Raw genomic sequence first — 5,975 nt, 5'->3', positions numbered from 1 at the left:
TGTCCAGCTAGGGGCTGTGCATATTTAAGAGATGAAAGATGCACATCTACCCACAAAGCTTCCAGGAATAAATAAGTACATTCGGCCTTTCTCCTCTGGACGGAACTATGTTATCAGCTTTGGTAGACCAGCCCTACCTATGAGAACCACCGGGGTTTTCCCTAGTGGGGATTTATCTCTTCAGGAAATAGCAGTCTTCTTGGGTGAGAATATGCTCTCATCATCTTATCAACATGACCTAATGTGAAGCATTGCCTTCCTTGATAAGGCATTTGCTAAGGTTCCTTGGAAGAAAGACATTAGGCTGGGCTATAAACAGATAAGCTCAGGAGAAGCAGGACAGGAAGCAAGCATGTTTAGGAAGTTGCTTTAACATAAGCTTTCAGAAGAGCCTCCACATCTGCCAGCTGTGATTTGGACATCAAGCCTGGCTGGCTCAGAAATTTCAGTATCTGCAGGGTGATCAGTATCCAAGAGGATGATCTGGCTCTGGGGAGAGCTTGACTGGCTGGGAGAACAAGTGAAACGAATGGCCAAATAGAATAAGAGAAAATTGAACAGTATAAGCGTACACCTCAGTTCACAAAACGGAGTCTTAGTACTCAAAATGAGGGAGGTGATTGTCTCCTAGTATGATTGATTAGCTAGAGTTGTGAGTTCAGTTCTGGGCACTGATTTTTTTCCTTTTCTAAAATGGCAAAATAGTCACCGAAGGGTATATAAAACATATATGAAACTTAAAGAATTGTTTTAAGGAATGAATATCTATGTACTCACTACCTAAGTTAAAAAAAATAGAACATTTATTTCCAGTATCTTAAAGCCCGCTGTGGGGCCCTCCCTGATCACATCCCCCTGCTGGCCCTCTCTCTTTGTCCATCAGATATAACCACTATCCTGAAATTGGGGATAATCATCGCCTTGTTTTTCTTTATAGTTTTACTAACTAAATGCATCCCTGAACAATCTGTTGTTTAGCTTTTTCTGTTTTTGAACTCTTTAATAAATGGAACCTAGCTGTTTGTATGTATATATGCTCCTGGGATTTCTTTCACTCAACATTGTGTTTTTGAGATTCATACATGTTGATACATATAGTTTCAGTTTATTTACACTGCTGTATCATATTCCATGGCATGAATACACCACGGTTTAAATAAACCATTCTACTATTGTTGGATATGCTGATGGAACAATGTTGATGGAATGATGAACATGTGCTACAGTTTCTCTAAGGTACATACCCAGGAGTGGAATTCCTGGGTCCTGAGATTTGCACACGTTCAACTCTACTACGTAATGTCAAACCCTTTTGCAGATGCTCACATAAATGTAGACTCCCACAGGCCATCGATGAGCATTCTACTTCCTCTGCGTGCTTACCAACACTTGGTACTTTCCAGACTTTTTTATCTTTATGATTCTAGTGAATGTGAAATACTATTTTACTGTGATTTTTATTTTCATTTCCCTGGTTACAAATGAGATTGAGCATCTTTTAATTCAATTATTGGCCATTTGAGGTTTCTCTCTTGAGAAGTGCCTATTCTGGTTTCTGGCTTATATTTCTATTGGTTTATTTTTCTATGGCTTATAGATTCTTAGAGTTCTCTTTACAATCTGATATTAATCCTTGATTGGTTATGTCTGTGGCTTGTCTTTCCACTCTGTCAATATGGTTTTCTTGATAAATAGAAGTTTTTAGTTTTAATGTACTCTGATTTACCAGTATTTTCCTTTATACATGTTCTGCCTTTCTTCAGAAATCCTTCACTACCCAGATATCATTAAAATATTCTCTAATGTTTTCTTCTAAAAGTTTTATACTTTTTGCTTTCACATTTATATTTTAAACCCATCTGGAGTTAATTTTTTGTATATGCTGTATATGCAATTTACTGTTTTACCATAGGGAAAACTAATTGTGCCAGTACCATTTTTGAAAAGTACCCTTCCTTCACTGACCTAAAATGTCAGTTCTATTATACATAAAATGTCTATATATGGGTGGGTTTCTTCTTGAACTCTCTGTTTAGTTCACCCCATGCCACAGCCATAATTCCTATGGTTTTATGATAAGTCTTGATATCCGATAAAGCAAATTACCCCAACTTTGTTCTTCAAGAGTGCTTTGGCTGTTCTTGAACTTTTGCACTTTCATGGAAATTTTGTATTGAACTTCCTCTTGAACTTCCTATGTTACATGTACTGCTAAGTAATTTGTATTGTTATCTAATTGTAACTTATCTTTTTATTTTAATTGTGGCTATTATTTAAAAGTGCAACAGGTGTTTTACATACTGATTTTTGTATCCAGCAATGTTGCTAAACTCATTATTAGTTCTAATAATATTATACACTAAAAAATTCTTATCCATCTCCCTTTCTTGTAAATCCTCCAAGAAACACTTTCCTTTTTTTGGCTCTAGACATAATAACTCCCTTCCTTCTTTGTTTCACCAGACTGTCTTAATGTTTGCACTTCCCAGGTTTATAGATTGATATTAAGTTTGAGGTTTGCTGCTTCCTGGAGATCTCTAGGGAGTACTTAAATGTCATCAGTAACTTATCCACAGTTATACTATAGGGCACAGTCTTTTGGAAAGATTTCCCGTAGACCGTTGTTCCCACCCATGGTAGGTGGATTTTGATAAATTGCTAACACAGAGCCCTGCCCTGACTTGCTTGCTCTGTGTTCTTCCTGATCACTTGTCTCTGTCATCGTTTGTCCCCAACTTGCCTTGACAATTATAACTCATGTACACCTTTTCCAGGAAGTAATATGTAACAGTCAGTACTGAATTACTTAACAGTTTAAACATGTGATTGGGACACCCAGAAAAAAATGCTTCTAAGAATTATTTTAAGTATTTGATTGTTAGGATTTCAAAAAGAAAAATTTAAGTAGTCATGAAAGAGAAAATATGTACTCTGTTGTATTTATTTTACTGTTTATAATTGTTTTTAATTTGAATCCATAGAGGATGGTGCTGGGAGGACATCCTTCTCTTTTTAGAGCTTACAGCTTCTAAAGGTATTAATCAGTCTTTGATCACAGTGCTCAAAGATGAAATATCCCATAATGATAAGAGGGATTGATGCATGTGGGATCATTTGAAATCAGTTCTTTTCACTATGTTGGATCAGAACCAGATCTCACAAAGCAGTCTCTCTTAAAGACAACATGGAGTGATGGAGCTGGATTTAACTCCTAGCTCCCCACTCACTACCAATGTTGCCTTAGAAAAGTCTAACTTTTCTAGGACTCAGTTTATTCATCTGTAACTTAGTGCAGTGGTTCCTCATAGAGAAAACGTCCAAGTGGTAGCCTATATTGACCACAGAAGGTAGGTAGTGGTAAGGAAGAGGCAGTATTGTACACTGGTAAGAAACAGATTCCAGAGCCAGTCTATCTGGGTTTGAAGTCTGCCTGATTTTACTTACCCATACAATTAAATGTTGTGAAAATTAAATGAGTTAAAATATGTAAAGCAATTGGAACAATGTACTCCATAGTTGCTTGGGGCTATGATGATAATGATCCCTAAGAAAATATAAGCTGAGGGCCTGAACCCAATGGTACCTTCTTTTACCACTGAAATAGGGAATACAAACTATATATTAGAGGCCATCATTATATAAACTTTGTAAGATTACGGAACCTTTGCCACTCCCTTATCTCTTAGCTTTATTCTCTGTTTATCCAAAGCAGTTAGCAGACAAATCTTAAATTAAATGAGCCTGTTTGCTTGGTTTAAATGGCAGCAAGGAAGTGGGGGAGGTGGAGAGACTGTGTCTGATTCTTCAGCTAGGCTTAGAAAGACAGCTCCCAACGGGAGAGTAAACAGGCTATGTCCCTGTGGCTACAAGGAAGAAGGAACATGGGGAGCAGACCTAGGCTTGGAGACTTAATGATGACAAATTCATGTGGTTCTCTGCCCTCCCTACTTCCCTCACAGGGCTATAATGAGCATCAAATGAACTTATAAAAGTGCTTTTGAAGCTGATAAGTGTTATGGTGGCATCACTTGAATAGCAGTGAGTACTTTCATTTTACAACTGCTACATTGGAAAGCTGCACTCAGAAATGTGTGTTGTTAAAAGATAAACCGAGGCATATTAAAAATTTGAAGTGTTTCTTTGAGCAAAAGTCATTTTGAATCGGGCAGATCCAAACCGGAAGTGGTTATGAGTGCTCCACAAGAGCTAGGGGAATGACTTATTTAAAGAAAGTAGGGAAGCAAAAAAAAAAAAATTATTTGATTGGCTGTGGTTTAAAGCCTAGTTGGATCTTTGTGATTTGGGTATCCATAGGATTCTATTTCTTAACCTTGAGACATTTATAGGCACAGGTTTTGGTTTGCTTACATAGGCCACCAAAGCATTAGAGCCACCTCAGTCTAATGGCTTCCTTGTTTAATTAATTTAACAGAATGTAAGACTTGTTTATCTCATTGAATTCAGTTCAATATTTAAATATTGTTGAAACAATATTCAAGTTTTGTCCTTTCTTTAAGACTGATTGAGCAAGTTCTGCCTCTTCCAGGAAGCCTTCTCTGAACACCTCAACAATCACACCACACCCTCTTCTAATTTTCATAGCAGAATTTCCTCTTGTCTTATCTCTCCTGCAGCCTATAAAAAACTTTTATTGTTATTTACCTGTCATGAATAAGTCCTGTCTCATCCAGATGGCTCTCTAAGTCAGAGCATGAAACTGTCCATGCACAGTAAGTACTCAATAAACATTTGTCAAGTGATGGTGCGGAAGGCAGTATATACCCTCAAAGATGTCCCATCTTAAGCTCTGTGATTATGTCACCTTACATGGCAAAGGGGAATTAAGGTTGCAGATGGAATTAAGGTTGCTAGTCAGCTAACCTCAAAACAGGGAGATTATTCTGGGTTATACAGAGAGGCCCCAGTGTAAACATAAGTATCCTTAAAAGTGAAAGTGGGAGGCAGGGCAGAAGGAGAGGTCAGAGTGATGTGATGTGAGAAGAACTCAACCCTCTATGCTGGCTTTGAAGATGGAGGAAGGGGAGCATGAGCCAAGGAGTATAGAAGCTGGAAAAGGCAAAAAAACGGGTTCTTCCCTACGACCTACAGTAAAGGAATGCAGCCCTGCCAAAACCTTGATTTTAGCCTAGTGAGACCCATTGCAGATTTCTAATATCCAAAACTGTAAGATAATAAATTTGTGTTGTTTTTAGCCACCAAATTTGTAGTAATTTGTTACAGCAGCAACAGGAAACGAATACAAATGGCAATAAATGACTTTCCTGTGACTATTCACCGGCTCTAAACTTCCTACTCCGCCTAACAAAGAATTATGAGCCTCAAGTTTTCAGAGCTAAAGGTTGACAGACTATGATCTCTACCATTAGCATAACACGTGCAGTTGGGTAAATGAGTTAGAACTGTTTTGGTTGCAAGTAAAGCAAGATATAAATGATTGGTCTTTTTAATAAGGAAATGCAACTGCTTTTTAAAAACCCTTTTCCTTTATTGTATTAGAGATATTCAGCTCATTCTAGGGGTAAGGGAACTCTCCCACAACAGGATGCAGATATTTGTCTTCCTTTCCAGAGAGTAAAAGATGAGATTACCTAAATTTTGAGGACTGAGCTTTTCTTGATGTCAAAAAAAAAGGTTTTTGATTGTTTAGGATTTGGGTGATCAAGGTCTCTTGGTAAAGAAAATAGAACTGGGTTTTGGATAGAGAAGAGGGATCCTGAAACCCAGGGAGGATTCCAAGTGGGGGAGACAAAGAAGAGAATTGCTAAATGGGTTAGAGAAGGTGGCCCAGCTGCTCTGGGGCTCAATCCTAGAAGGCTGTCCCCACACCTACAGCTAGTCAAGTGTACTGAGAGAAGAGCCACACTAAAGTGTAATGTTAGGTAGAAGTCAGAAAATGTAGGAGGAGGGGTGGGAGGGGATCCAGAGTGCCTACAGAAAAAGCTCATAACTAACTG

The sequence above is a fragment of the Rhinolophus hipposideros genome (assembly GCF_964194185.1).
Source record: "Rhinolophus hipposideros genome assembly, chromosome: X".
NCBI lineage: Eukaryota > Metazoa > Chordata > Mammalia > Chiroptera > Rhinolophidae > Rhinolophus > Rhinolophus hipposideros.
This window is presented reverse-complemented; position numbering follows the sequence as displayed.